General features: G+C 37.7%; 1 protein-coding gene and 1 long non-coding RNA gene across 3 annotated transcripts in view; one reads left to right on the top strand and one right to left on the bottom strand.

The window, feature by feature from the left end:
* The window catches only part of PDE8B (phosphodiesterase 8B), a 255,385-nt gene that overhangs the window by 223,966 nt on the left and 15,097 nt on the right, over positions 1 to 16,322 (bottom strand). The gene's annotated exons all lie outside the window — the stretch shown is intronic.
* LOC129059432 (uncharacterized) overlaps positions 6,243 to 16,322 on the top strand; it is a 28,822-nt gene continuing 18,742 nt past the window's right edge. Inside the window, exon 1 of the long non-coding RNA XR_008525318.2 lies at positions 6,243 to 6,467. This is a non-coding gene — a long non-coding RNA (uncharacterized LOC129059432). The remainder of the gene's footprint in view (positions 6,468 to 16,322) is intronic.

The following is a 16,322-nucleotide window of genomic DNA, read 5'->3' as shown; positions in this document are numbered from 1 at the left end:
GACACATGGCTACTTTTTCAGAGTTTTCTCTAGGAATGCAATGAAACCACCCAGAAAAAAGCACCAGTCACTCACTGAGGCTTTGAAAGGCAAGAAGACTGTGATGAAACAGAAATTACAACCAATCTTCTGGTGGACAACATTAGGAGCTGAATCATGAAGCTACAAGTCACCCAGAAACAAATTTAGGTTGAACTTTCTACATTAAAAAATAAGAATAATTAAGCCTTCAAAGAGTAGGTGACCTCAAGGTAGCTAGTGAATAGGATTAGGCTGCTTTAGTGGGTTAACTGAACAGTTCATATTAGGACCAGTGACTTTCATTGACTGAAACTTCTTTGTTGGAATATAAGATAGAAGGGGAAATGCACTAGATATACATTTTTCTTCCCATTCCCAAAGCAGCCAGTAGCTCAAACACATCTTCAACTGCCAATTCTGGCTTAGTGAAAGAAAAAAATAATGTGTCCTTATAATCTCCACCAAGTGTTCTCAGTGGGAATGTGCAACCTGCCCCCATTGCTGGAACAGATCTGGCTGCTGAAACTTGCAGAAGTGTGCAAGTGGAAGGGAAATGGTTTAACTGAAATCATTTCCACAGCTTAGTTCTGAAGCCTGAGTTCTGACCCATAGAAGAGATTTCTGAACCAATTGCCACTGACCACTTCAGTGCATCCCAGGTGACAGCAAAGACTACAAGCTCAGACACTGCTGATAAAAATTAGGCCCAAGTTACAGAATAAGGCCAGAAAGACCAACATTATTAAAACAATAATTAAGTGGAGAAAAATTCAGCGACAGAAAATATCCAAGAAGCAAATCAAAAGAAAGTAAACTAAATCGGAAACATTGTAAAACAAAACCTCCAATATGTCCAGGGTCACCTGAATGGCTTATGTGTTTTATAATAGTATTAAATAAGAGCTAACTGTAAAATTATGGCCCACAGGCACTGCAAGATCCTGAACAATTAAGGTCCCTTCCAATTCTAAGATGGCGTGACTCTTCAGAATTCCTCTAGAGAAGCAGAAAATGTGATTAATACATTTTGAATGATTCTTCGCTGTAAAGGTTAAAACAATAGCAGCTATCTGATTGATTTTTAGATAACCAAATATTTAATCAACCAATCAACCTTATAGAGCTTCTGGATTCAAACTATGTTCCTAATGGTGGAGCTATTGGAAATCTAACCACCTGATAAGTGAAATGATACCGTTTATTAGGCAGCCCAGTACAGTGGAAGGTACATTGAATTCAGGGTTAGATGAGTGAATCTGAAACCGAGTTCTGCCTCTTGTGGCTGTGTAACCTTAAGCAAGTCACTTAACCTTTGGGCTTCAATTTCCTAGATGATCTCCAGAGTCTCTAAATCACCAACATTGGAGAATGCTGTGAAATTTTTGCTTCCTTTTATTAAATTATTTTATATTTAGAATTGTGGGACTTTTGAACAGAAAGAGTAATCCTGAATCCACATGCATAACAGAACCACCCTGAGGAATTTGCCAGAAATACAACAGTTCCCTGGTTCCATCCCAGAGACTTTGTTCAGGGGTTAAGGATAGGTCCAGCATCTGTCCTTTCAAAGAAAGTGAATCCAGTATAACCTTTCCACAGCCTCCTTGAAGTTTAAGTCCTTATAAGTGCCTCGAAGACCCTACCTGATGTGGATCCTGGCGACCTTGCTGAGCCCACCCTCACTGCTCCAGCCGCACCAGCCTCCTCATTGTCTCTCCAGGATATCCAACATTGTTAGCCAGTAGCTGTTCCCTCTGCCTGTTGTGCAGCTTCATCAGTATTTGCAAGGCTAACTTCCTCACCTCCTTCAAGTCTCTGCTCAAACGTTTCCTACTCAGTGATGCCTATTCCCAACCCGTGTTTGAAATTGCAACCCACATACCTCTATTGTTCCTCTACCACTCCTGATTCCCCTTAGCCTGCTATTTTTCTTATTTCATAGCACATATCACCTTTCAACTTATTATATAATTAGCTCACTTACTATTATGTTTATTGTCTGCCTTCTCCCACTAGAATATTGGCTCTACAAAGGCAGGGGTTTGGGGGCTTCTTATTCACTGATGGATCCCATACTTTTGGAACAGTGCCTAGGACATGGTAAGTGCTCAGATATTTGTTGAATTTATGAATGAATAATTTTCTCCCATTTCTTTGTCTTTTGCCTTTCTCTTAACTGTTATAACCCAAAATGGAAGGGGTTATTTTATTTGTTTGTTTTTAATAGAGTTTTATGCTCTGTGTTTTTAGTTTTTAAAGTCAGTGAATGCCTTTGATTAGATCATGGTAGTCTTTTGGTAATGTATATCAGAAAAAGCCAGAATAATAAAATATAATAATTTGTACAAAGTTGTTGGTAGCAATGTTGTCTACAATAATGAAACTGGAGATAATTCAACCATCAAACACTTAGGGAATGGCTCAACAAATCACATATAAATATTACTATTTATAGTAATATAAAACCTAACAAAACAATGTTAGGTTAAAAATAGATACATACATAGATTGATTACAAATATAGACGATGTATGAACATATGTTGAGGTTCATAAGTGAGTATAAAGTGGTGTAGACAAGAAACGACAAATTTATTTTTCTGAAAAACAGTTTCAGTGCATAAAAAGCCACGTAAATGAGTAAGTGTAATATTTCCTAATCCTCTCCACAAAAAGTATTTAGGTAACTCTATTTCCTTTTATGGATTTCCACTGATTTTTTTTTCCTTTGGACAGAAGGTAAAAGATGGAAAATAAATTTAAAAGGGAGAGAATCAGAGATAGATGGAGACAGAGAAACCAGTGCATACACATTTACAAAGGAAACCTCACAGAACCAGACACCCAGAGAGGAAAAAAGAAAGTGAGAGACAAAGAAAGCCATGGGAAGCCACTTTCATGGTGAAATAGTCCTACCAAGTGAGTTTACAGAGACAGCTCTTTCAAGACAGTAAAAATAAGTTGTATTTTAAACTATAAGAAGTGCATCACTTCTTGGACCTTCTGCCACAGGCCAAGTGAAACTAAGGAGAGGATTTGGCCCATAGAACGGTTTTCTCTTGCCAGTTGTAGAAAATGCAAACAGAGAATGTGTAGGAGGAGAGTCAGCCAACATCTGACTTCCTTAGGTCAACATCATGAAACTTGGAGGCCACCGAGTGCTGGGTCCTGAGTCTGCATAGTACAAAAGTGATCTGTCCTTCCTGTTAACAAGCACCCCACAGGGAGGGGCTGGATTAGCCCTGCAGAGAGACTCCAGAATGCTACTCACCTCCAGAACTTTGGACCCCAATAGTCAGGCTAGGAGAGATGGAACATTCATTTCCTAAAGTCTTACAAATACATTTCACAAAAGCATCAGACATAAAAGGATATAGAAATGAAACACAAGGTGCAGTCCTACTCCAAAGGAACTTATAGAGCAATCAGGCAGACGGGACTTACACATGAGAATATGGTACAATCCATGAGTGTCAAGGGGCCAGAACAAAGATGAGTGGTATTGTCAATTCTATAAAAGTAGTTATGGTCATTGGGAAGGGAAGAAGGGGGCATGTCAGTTGGGCCTCAACAAGAACTTTTCAATCACAGGGAACAGCATGAACAAAGGCACAGACACAGAACTAAACTTGGTGGCACCAGAAGGCAGTGAGCAGACAGGGTAACTAGACAGTGTCTCCTAAGGCAGGGATGATAACACTGGAAGAAGAAAAAAGAAATGAAGGTGGAAGACCCTGAAACAACTTCTCTATGTAATGGAAGTCACTGTAGGTTCTACCACCCTTAAGGAAACATCCTGTGTGAAAATCTAGATTTAGAAAACAAATCCATTGTCTTGCAAAAAATATTGTTGTTCGCCAAATGATTAACATGAATACTTTTTTTTTTTTTTTGAGACAGAGTCTCATTCTGTCACCCAGGCTGGAGTACAGTGGTGTGATCTCGGCTCACTGCAATCTCCGCCTCCCAGGTTCAAGTGATTCTCCCGCCTCAGCCTCCCAAATAGCTGGGAATACAGGCGCATGCCACCACACCCGGCTAATTTTTTTATATTTTTAGTAGAGATGGTTTTAACCATGTTGGCCAGGCTGTTCTTGAACTCCTGACCTCAGGTGCTCTGCCTGCCTCCGCCTCCTAAAGTGCTGGGATTACAGGCATGAGCCACTGCGCCCAGCCTCCATGAATACTCTCACATAGCACTTTGAGGTTTTTAGGTATTCTAAGTCAAGGTACAAAAAAAAAAAAAACAAAAAAAAACTAAGGGTACAAATTATTAATTCATACCAATTTTTTTTTAACATTTACAATCTATAAAGCAAGGCACAAGGCACAGCTGTTTCTAAATGAGTGTGAGATTTCCTAAATGTCTCATGGGCAATTTTTTAAAGTTCAGGTTTCTAAGCAGGCCCTCTCCTGCCTGCATGCACACCTTGCTAGGCATATTATCCATTCCAAAAGATTTCATTACACTAATATGATGCTAAATTCATCCATTCATTCAGTAAATGCTTACTGAGTGGCTACCATGTATCACATGCTAACTAAGCACTGAGAAACAAGACAAACAGTCCCTATTTCTATGGAGTTTAGGATATTAGGGGGAGTTGGAAGGACAAACAAATTCTCTGGTAGTGATGCAGGTTATATAGGGATTTAAAATATGTTGATGTGATAGAGTGAGACTGGGCTAGGATGATGAAAGTTTTCTCAGAGGACGTGACATTTAAGCTAAGATTCCCAGAAAACTTTATCAAAGGGAATATCATTCTTTTTCCATCCAGCCAGCCAGCCAGCCATGATGCCATGAGAACATGGTTTGAGCACCACCACTGTGCCAGGTGCTGTGAGGGATACGAAGAAGTAAAAGATTTAGTATTTGCCCTCAGACAATTCAGTTAGGAACACAGACATACACACAAGAGAATTGCGTTAACATTTGCTTTGAAAATTTAATCCAAGCCCAGAGAGAAAGATCACTGTGGGTGGAAATTATCCAGGAGATGCCACTGAGGAGACAGAGTATAGCTCTTGGAAGAAAGGGCAGTATTTGAATAAGTGGAAAAGAGGACATTCCAGAGAGAATAATGTGCTTAAGGCCTAGAGGTGGGAACACTTGCTAAATGCTTGAAGAACAAAGAGGCAGATGACTCAAAAAGGTTTGTGGTATGGAAGAAGAGAATAACATTATTTTGGCTGACAAGGGAGACTATGACCAGGGAGCCAAATGCCAGACTAAGCAGTTTGGCTAAATTCTAGTCGTTAGAAATCACTGATGTTTTCAATAAAACTGTAACTTTAAAATACAGTTGACCCTTGAACAACACAGTGTTAGGGGTACCAACTGCCACACAGTCAAAAATCCACATGTTACTTTTGACTCCTCAAAAACTTAACTACAGGCCAGGCACATTGGCTCTAACCTGTAATCCCAGCACTTTGGGAGCCCAAGGTGGGTGGATCACTTGAGGCCACTTTCACATGGTGAAACCCCATCTGTACTAAAAATAAAAATTAGCCAGGCATGGTGGCACACCCCTGTAGTCCCAGCTACACAGGAGGCTGAGGCAGGAGAATCGCTTGAACCTGGGAGGCAGAGGTTACAGTGAGCCTAGATCACACCACTGCACTCCAGCCTGGGCAAGAGAGCGAGACTCTGTCTCAAAAAAAAAAAAAAAAAATTACTAATAACCTACTATTGACCAGAAGCCTTACAGATAACATAAGCAGTCAATTAACACATATTTTACATGTTATATGTAGTATATACTATAGTCTTACAATAAAGTAAGCTAGAGAAAAGAAAATGTTATTAAGAAAAACATGAGAAAAATAAAATATATTTACTATTCATTAAGTGAAAGTGGATCATCATTAAGGTCTTCATTCTTTTCATCTTCATGTTAAGTAAGCTGAGGAGGAAGAGGAGGAGGGGTTGATCTTGCTGTTTCAGGGATTGCAGAGGCAGAAGAAAATCCACATGAAAGTGAACTCACATAGTTCAAACTCATGGTGTTCAAGAGTCAACTGTACTATTTTACTGAAATGAATCCAGTTGCATATTCAAGAAGGACTGGTGAAGGAAGTCAGGAATGAAGATCAGTAAGGACCTATAATAACCCAGGAATGGGATAATAGGGATTGTTATGTACTGAATTGTGGCCTCCCAAAATTTGTATTTTGAAGCCTAACCCCCAGTGTGGCTATATTTGGAGACAAGGCCTCTTAGGAGGTAACTAAGGTTACGAGGTCATAAGGGTGGGGCCCTAATCCAATAAGACTGGTGTCCCTATAAGAAGAAGAGACAGCAGAGATTGCCCACTCTCTCCTGCATGCACACAGAGAAAAGACCACACAGAGAGAATGCACCACCTGCAAGTTGAGGAGGGAGGCCTCACCAGACACCTACCCTGCTGGCACCTTTACCTGAGACTTCTAGGCTCCAGAATTGTGAGAAAATAAGTTTCTGTTGTTTAAGCCACCCAGTCTGTGCTATTTTATTATGGCGGCCCTAGCAAACAAATACAGAGACATTGAGTAGATGGAATTTGTAAAAACAGAAAAAAAGGGTGGGGAGGGGAATTCCATGGACCTTACTGAAGACGAATCCTTAGGATCTGGTGCCTGATTAGATAAGGAGCCAGGGAGCCAGTGATATCAAAACTGATTGCAAAATTTCCAGGTTAGATGTCTAGGACAAAGTGCAAATGAGATTGGGGAGCACTCCCAGGAGAAATAAGCTTTGTCTATCAAGGGAATTCTTCATCTGGATTTGCACTTTCTGGGACCCAGAATCTTGAGTCTGGAAACCAGAAAGCATCCACCCAAAGCCAGTGCTGACACTGAACTCTCCCCAGAACATGATTAGAATGTGAGAGACATGAGGCCAGCAACCTCTTTTGTGTTTGCTGCTGGATCTCTAGTACTTAGAACGAGAAATGGTACATGTTCAATATTTGCTGAACCAATAATGAGCCCTTATGAGGAGGACAGATAGATATGTCAGCCTTCAGATCCTCTTTATTGACAAACGCACCATCGCCCTTTTCTAGGGTGGCTAAGTAAACAGTTTCTGCCAAGACTTCCTTGGGCTTCCCCACAGTCAGGCCTACGCAGTGATGCTAGTTTTTAGCTCCATGTCTAGATTGCTAAAGTCAGCCTTTTGATACTCTTGCTTCAAGAACTGCTTTTGAGCCCTGGGATCTTACTTCTTAACTAGCTTAAGGTGCCTCGAGGCTGCAGCTCTGCCTGAAGGCCCTGCTTCTTTAGTACCTTCTGCAGTTCTGGTTTCTTAATCTTCTTACACTGTGGCTGCTAGGGCTGTGAAAGGAGGTGCTCTGGAAGCTTGTGGCAGAAAGTCTCTCCCTTCTTGGGGTTTGACATTTGCTCTGCAGCATGGCACTTCCCATGTCACACCATTAAACATCTCCAAGGCAACAGTCACTGGGGGCATGACTGATTACTTCTTCATACCTCATATTTGAGGCTTATAATATCATAGACAGAAATAGATTCAGTAAGATGTGAGAGAGCTTTCCAGGGTACTCAACACTAGTGGCTATCAAACTTTAGCATATACCAGAACTGCCTAAACACAGATTGCGAGGCCTGAGAATCTGCACTTCTACATAACTCCCAGGTGATGTTAATGCTACTTACTCAGGGATCACACTTTGAAAACTACTTCTGTACATGTAGTAAGATATTGCAAAACAAAAACAATGACAGAGAACAGAACAAAACAAAACAAAATTTTTTTAAAAAAAAGCCCTTCACCTGTGATGTTTCATTTTCTGAAACAAAATATAAGGTTGTGAATTTTAGGATGTCTACAAGCCTCACAAAACCAAGGACTTCTAAGGACAGGTTTTCAATAGTCCCCTTTACCTTTTCTGAGATGTGGGAGTGGGGCTAGGGGAAGGAGAGGCTTATTTGTAGAAGTAAACTTAATGTTTAAATACACACCAGCAGAATGATATAAATTTCCAGTACAGTACTTGATTTTCTTTTTCTTTTTCTTTTTCTTTTTTTTACTACATAGAGTTTAAACCTGAGAAGACAAAAGTCCCATTATGTTTTAAGAACAATAAATAAAGTTCTAGGAAGCAGAGGTCTGGAGGACAGGGCAGGGGGAGATAGTGTCAATTCAATCCAGTTTAAGTACACAAAACAGATACAATTATTTTCAAAATACTGGCAGAATAATAATAATAATGGCTGCTACTTCGGAGATAGCTTACTATGTAACAGTCTTATACTTTACATGTTTTATCTCTGTATACTTCTCTTGTGTTTTTACCCTTTAGATATGAAATCTTTCAACATCTCCTTTCTGTTTACCATTAACCTGAACACCCACCTAGCTTGGCTAGGTAATTACTTGCTTTCTCCTGAGCATGAAGTCATCAAACTTTTACAGGTTATAAATATCCTACATAGGCCTCTAAAAAAGAAATATGGCTAATGCTACATGTACTGCATTTCTCACTGAGATCTAAAAGACAAGGTTAAGATCCTTCATAACAGGGATCTGATCTTTTTTAAATCACCAACATAAACATCAACTTTAAAAGAAAAGAAACCTCAACTCTTTAGACTTTTAAAGTGAAAGTGACATGTTAGGCGATACATGTTATGAGAATTGTTTTTTGTTATTAAATTAAGAAATCAAGCTAGTATTTAAGATTTTCCTTCTAACACTTTTGTGAGAGAGAAGTGCATACATTTGTAAGTCATTTTAAGTACTAAATTACAGAAAATTCCGTAAGGAACTCAAGTCCCTTACATACTCGTATGATTCAGATGGCATGAATTTTCACATTGATTACATTTTTAATAGCCTCTGTTTCCCACTATATGTTCAAGTGAGTATAAAGCAACGATGTTAGAGATGCCACATCTACAGGTAATTCTCACTTTTAAGAAATGGTGGAAGCAAGCCTTGAGTGGCTGTTCTTAGAACTCCAGCTATAAGGGGCTTAGAAACTCCCCTGGAAAGGTCTGAGAGCCATTTCATAGCCTAAATCCTGTATCAAAAAGTCACATTAGCCCTATTTGAAGTAGGTGTGTGGGAAAAGATGAATAAGACATAGGGATCACTATGGGAAAACAGACAATTCTGCAACAAAAACCCGAAACAATGCAGTATAGTTCTCACAAATTTATTTGGAATATCCATAGTTTTAAGTTGTAGAAGAAGAATGGAGAAAAAAAATGTCCCAGAAGACATCTTCAAATAGAACAGCATTTTCAGAAATGGCAACCTTTTGGATAGGATCATGAATAAAAATTTGCAACATGGACTTCTGATGAATAATCAGGGACCAAATTTACCCTCCTTCCATTAACAACTAGAAAATCAGATAAAATGTGTGAAATAACTATTATCAGACACTGAAAAATAGGTGGCTCAGGACTATAATTCATGAGAGAAGGGAAACAGATGGAATATACAATATGACTACCCCAGCTTTCACCGTGGAGGCAAATTCAATGTCTCTTAGAAGGAAAGGAGTTCAAGGCGGAGCACAGTGGTTTCGTTGATGTAAGAAGACCAAAATCATGGCTCAGACAGGCTTTTGTAGCTGGGATTTATGGGGCAGTTATTTCAGAAAGAAGGAAATACTTATGAAAGAAACATAGAGGGGCACTTGAGAGTTTAGTAGGTACTAAAATATGTACGAGTAGGGTGAAATTCCTTAGACTAGAAAGAGAGTGACTGAAAAGCTATAAGCAAACAGTTTACAGAGCTCACACAGAACTAGGAGCTATCCAAGTTCTACCAGCCAAAAAGGAGTGTCTTTGTTGGTCACTCAGGGCATTCAGTAGAGAATCCAGTTGGGTCATACCTTAATAAAAAGGTTAAAGAATCCCTAGAGAAAATACTGCGGACCTACCTTTAAAAGCTCAAAAACAAACCTTGAAAGGATTAAATGGAACCAAAATTAACTTGTGTACCAAAACAAAATCCAACACTCATTAAAGAAAGACAACAAAACTTAGACATTCACAATGTCTAGCATATAATCAAAATCACTAGATATCCCAAGAAGCAGGAAAATGTGACTAATAATCAAAAGGAAAATCAATAGAAACAGAAATGACAGAAATTCGCAGACAAGAACATCAAAACAACTGTTATAATTATTGTCCGAGTATTGAAAAAAAACATAAGCATTGTGAGAAGAGAAATGGAAAATATAAAAAAAAGAATCAAATAGAACTTCTAGAAATGAAAAACACAAGTTCCGAAATGAAATGGTCACTGGATGGAACTAAAAGCAGATTAGACACTACAGAAGAAAAGATCAGTGAACTCAAAGACATGCTAATTAATTAACCAGAAGCTGGTTTTTTGAAAAGATTAACAAAATAGACCGCTAGCCAGACTAATAAAGAAGAAAAGAGAGAAGAATCAAAGAGACACAATAAAAATTATAAAGGGGATGAAAGCTTATATTAGAACAGAAAGTGGGTCCAAATCCAATAATATAAGATTCTACCTTAAGAAACTAGGGGAAAAAATAAAAAACAAATTAAATCTAAACTAAAAAGAAAGAAGGATATGGTAAGTATAGAAACAGAAATTAATACATAGTAAATAGGTAAACAATAGACAAACGCAATAAACAAAAAAGCTGGGCAAGATGTGGTGGCTCACACCTGTACTCCCAGCACTTTAGGAGGCCAAGGTGGGTGGATCACTTGAGGTCAGGAGTTCAAGATCAGCCTGTCCAACATGGTGAAACTCCGACTCTACTAAAAAAAAAAAATTAAAATTAGCCAGGCATGGTGGTGGATGCCTGTAATCCCAGCTACTTGGCAGGGTGAGGCAGGAGAATAACTTGAGCCAGGAGATGAAAGTTGAAGTGAGCCGAGATCATGCCACTGCACTCCAGCCTGCGCGACAAGAGTGAGACTCAATCCAAAAAAAAAAAAAAAGTTTTTTTTAAAGATCAATACAATAGATAAACCTCTAGCAAGACTGGTCAATAAAAAAAGATAAAAGACATCAATTAGTGATATCAAGACCCTAAACTATTAATAGGAATAATAAGGGAATATTAGACACAAATTTATGTCAACAGATTCGCAATTTAGACATTTCCCTAGAAATATCCAAAAATATCCAAAGAAATACTCAAGAAGAAATATTTTAAAATCTAGATTTCCCTCTACTGAAGAAGTTGAATTTGTGTTTAACAGCCTGCTCACAAAGAAAACTCCAATCCTAGAAACATTCTCAGGTGAAGTCTACAAAATATATAAAAAAGAAATAATACTAACCCTACACAAACATTTCCATAAAATTGAGCAGTAGGAAGCCCTTCACAGCTCATGTTATAAGGCCAGCATTATCCAAATACCAAAGACAAGGAAAAAAGATTTTGCAAAAAAGGAAAAGTGCAGATAAAAATACCCCTAAACATAGACGCAAAAATCTTTAACACAATTGAGCAAACCAAACCTCCAGCAATAGAATAAAAAGGTAGTACACCATGAGCAAGTGGTTTTTATCCCAAAAACACAGTTTCACATTCAAAAATCAATCAATGCGCAAAAGAATGAAATTGTATTTTTACCTCATCCCATGTACAAACTAACCATAAAACATGTTAAAACTAAACTTAAAAGCTAAAACTATAAAACTCTTAGAAGAAAACACAGAGACAAATTTTCATGACCTTGGATTTGACAATAGTTTCTTAAATATGATACCAAAAGCACAAGCCACAAAAGGAAAACTATATTGGACTTCATCAAAATTGAAAAGTTTTTGTGCATCAAATGACACTATCAAGAGAGTAACAACACAATGCAAAGAATGGGAGAAAATATTTGCAAATCATATATTCGGTAAGAGTCAAGTAACTAAAGTATACTAAAAAGAAAACTCTTATAACTCAACTATAAAAAAATGAACAATCCAATTCAAAAAGAGACGAAGAACTTGAATAGACATTTGTACAAAGAAGATATACAAGTGGCCAAAGAGCACATGAAAAGACGCTCAACATCATTTGTCACTAGAGAAATACAATTCAAAACTCCAATGAATTGAAAACTACAGTTGACCTTTGAACAACAGGTTTGAACTTTGTGGGTCCACTTACATGCAGATTTTCTTCTGCCTCTGCCACCCCTAAGATAACAAGATCACCTCTCCTCTTCTTTTTCCTCCTCAGTTTACTCAACATGAAGATGACAGGAATGAAGACCTTTATGGTGATCCACTTTCACATAATGAATAGTAAATATATTTTCTCTCCCTTATGATTTTCTTAATAACATTTTCTTTTCTCTATACTTTATCATAAGACTATAGTATATAATATATATAACGTGCAAAATATGTGTTAATTGACTTTTTGTTATTGGGAAGGCTTCTGGTCAACAATAGGATATTGGTCTCAAGTTTTTAGGAAGTTCAAAGCTATATATTGATTTCTTTTTTTACTGTGCAGGGGGTCAGCATCCCTAACCCCCACAGTGTTCAAGGGTCAACTGTAAAATGAATGTAAATAAAGTCAAAACTACAGTGAAATGTCCCTTCAAATCTGCTAGGCTGGCTATAATTGAAAAAAAAAAGTGTTGGCAATGATATGGGGAAACTGCAACCCTTAAACATTGCTGTTGGGAAAGTAAAATGGTAGAATGCTGTGGCTTGAACACATCCCCCCAAAATTCATGTGTTGGAAAATTGATGCTTAATGCAACTGTATTGGCGGGGGGGGGCGCCTAATGACAGGTATTTGCCCTCATGAATGGATTCATGCCATTATATAAACGGCTTGAGGCTAAGTTCGATCTCTCTTGTACAGTTGCCCTTCTGCCTTCTGCCATGTGACGGCATGTGTTTCCTCTTCTCTGGAGTATATAGTAAGAAGGCCCTCACTGGATGCAGGCACCTTGATCTTGGAGTTCCCAGCCTCCTGAACTGAGAGAAAATAAATTTCTGTTCTCTTAAATTACCCAGCCTCAGGTATTCTGTTACAGCAGCACAAACTAAAACATAACGCCAGTGTGGAGAACAGTTTGGCAGTTCCTAAAAGGTCAAGAGAGTTACCATATGACTCAGCAATTCCACTCCCAGGCTTATACCCCAAAGAACTGACAACAGGTGTTCAAACAATAACTTGTAATTAAATGTTTAATAGCAGCACTATTTACAATAGTCAAAAGGTAGAAGTAGTCCAAATGCTCATCAACAGATGACTGAATAAACAAAATGTGGTATATCCATACAATGGAATATTATTCAGCCATTTAAAAAAATGAAGCACCAATACATGCTATCACATGCATGAACCTTTAAAAAATGTTAAGTGAAAGAAGCCAGACACAAAGGCCACTATTATGATTCCAATTATATGAAATATCTAGAATAGGCAAATCCAGAGACAGAGAGCAGGTGCTTGCAAGGGGCTGGGGAATGTAAAGTGACTGCTGAATGGTCATGGGGTTTCTTTTTGGAGTGATTAAAAAAAATTCCAGAACTTGATAGGGGTGATGGTTGCACAACATTGTGCACATACTTAATACTACTTAATTGTACACTTTAAAATTGTTACAAATCTGAATTTTATGTTATGGGTATTTTACCACAATAAAAAAGTCAATGTGATTCACCATTGTAAAAGAACAAAGGAAAAAACAAACACCATTTCGATAGATGTAATAAAATCTTTTGACAATTCACTTCTTATTTACAATAAGAATCCTCAATAAGTTAGTCGAGAAAGGAAACTTTTTTTAACCTGATAAAAAGCCTATGCAAAAACCCTACAGTAAGCATCATACTTAAAAGATTGAATGCCTTTCCCCCAAGATCAGGAAGAAGGCACAGGTGTGCACTATCACCAAAGCTACACTGGGGGCTCTAGCCAATAAAATAAGGCAAGAAAAAGAAGTAAAAGATAAAATTTGGGAAAGAGGAAGTAGAATTCTGTTTATTCACAGACAACATAATTGTACACATAGAAAATGCTAAAGGCTACAAAAACAGCTGCTAGAACTAATAAGTGAGTATAATAAAATCACAGGATACAAGGTCAATAAACAAAAGTCAATTGTATTCTATATACCAGCAACGAACCATTGGAAACTGAAATACAAAATACTACTTACAATAACGTTGAAAAGCATACAATTTTTCTGTAGGCCTTCACACTGAAAGCTATAAAGCACTGATAGAGAAATTTAAAAGTCTAATTAAATAGAGATATACAATGTTCTTGTATCAGAAAGCTCCTTATTGCTGAGATGTCAGTTCCCCCTAAATTGATCTACAGATTCAATACAATCCCAATCAAAACCTAACAGGTTTATATCTGTAAAAATTGACAAACGAGTACAAAAATTATGTAGAAATGCAATTGACCTAGAATAATCAAATGAATTTTGAAAAAGAACAAAGAAGACACAGCGCCTGATTTTAAAATTTAGTACAAAGCCACAGTAAACAATACAGAGTGGTATTGGCATAAGGACAAACAAATAGATAAATGGAATAAAATAGTGTCCAGATACAGACCCATGCATATAGGGTCAATTAATTTTCAATAAAAGTACCAAAGTAACTTAATTTGGAAAGTATAGTCTTTTCAACAAATGGTGGTGGAATGACTGAGTATCCAAATGCATAAACAAAACAACCAAAGAGACAAAATCCTTCCACCCTTACATTACACCATACATGCATATTAACTTGAAATGGATCATAGAATTTAAGAAGGAAGCTTCTAGAAGTAAACATAGGAAAAAATCTTTGTGAAATTGAGGTAGGCAAAGATTTCTTTAAAAGAATGTAAAAGGCATGAACTATAAAAGAAAAACATGATAAATTACAATTCATTGAAAATGTAAAAGTCTGCTCTTTTTTTTTTTTATTTTTTTTTCTTTTATTATTATTATACTTTAAGTTTTAGGGTACATGTGCACAATGTGCAGGTTAGTTACATATGTATATATGTGCCATGCTGGTGTGCTGCACCCATTAACTTGTCATTTAGCATTAGGTATATCTCCTAAAGCTATCCCTCCCCTCGCCTCCCACCCCACAACAGTCCCCAGAGTGTGATGTTCCCCTTCCTGTGTCCATGTGTTCTCATTGTTCAATTCCCACCTATGAGTGAGAATATGCGGTGTTTGGTTTTTTGTCCTTGCGATAGTTTACTGAGAATGATGATTTCCAATTTCATCCATGTCCCTATAAAGGACATGAACTCATCATTTTTTATGGCTGCATAGTATTCCATGGTGTATATGTGTCACATTTTCTTAATCCAGTCTATCATTGTTGGACATTTGGGTTGGTTCCAAGTCTTTGCTATTGTGAATAGTGCTGCAATAAACATACATGTGCATGTGTCTTTATAGCAGCATGATTTATAGTCCTTTGGGTATATACCCAGTAATGGGATGTCTGGGTCAAATGGTATTTCTAGTTCTAGATCCCTGAGGTATCGCCACACTGACTTCCACAAAGGTTGAACTAGTTTACAGTCCCACCAACAGTGTAAAAGTGTTCCTTGCATCCCAGGGATGAAGCCCACTTGATCATGGTGGATAAGCTTTTTGATGTGCTGCTGGATTCGGTTTGCCAGTATTTTATTGAGGATTTTTGCATCAATGTTCATCAAGGATATTGGTCTAAAATTCTCTCTTTTGGTTGTGTCTCTGCCCGGCTTTGGTATCAGGATGATGCTGGCCTCATAAAATGAGTTAGGGAGGATTCCCTCTTTTTCTATTGATTGGAATAGTTTCAGAAGGAATGGTACCAGTTCCTCCTTGTACCTCTGGTAGAATTCGGCTGTGAATCCATCTGGTCCTGGACTCTTTTTGGTTGGTAAACTATTGATTATTGCCACAATTTCAGATCCTATTATTGGTCTATTCAGAGATTCAACTTCTTCCTGGTTTAGTCTTGGGAGAGTGTATATGTCGAGGAATTTATCCATTTCTTCTAGATTTTCTAGTTTATTTGCATAGAGGTGTTTGTAGTATTCTCTGATGGTAGTTTGTATTTCTGTGGGATCGGTGGTGATATCCCCTTTATCATTTTTTATTGCGTCTATTTGATTCTTCTCTCTTTTTTTCTTTATTAGTCTTGCTAGCGATCTATCAATTTTGTTGATCCTTTCAAAAAACCAGCTACTGGATTCATTAATTTTTTGAAGGGTTTTTTTGTGTCTCTATTTCCTTCAGTTCTGCTATGATTTTGGTTATTTCTTGCCTTCTGCTAGCTTTTGAATGTGTTTGCTCTTGCTTTTCTAGTTCTTTTAATTGTGATGTTAGGGTGTCAAT

The sequence above is a fragment of the Pongo abelii genome, chromosome 4 (genome assembly GCF_028885655.2).
Source record: "Pongo abelii isolate AG06213 chromosome 4, NHGRI_mPonAbe1-v2.0_pri, whole genome shotgun sequence".
NCBI classification, from domain to species: Eukaryota; Metazoa; Chordata; class Mammalia; order Primates; family Hominidae; genus Pongo; species Pongo abelii.
Note: the sequence above shows the minus strand (reverse complement) of the source record. Positions and strands in the feature narration are given on the sequence as shown.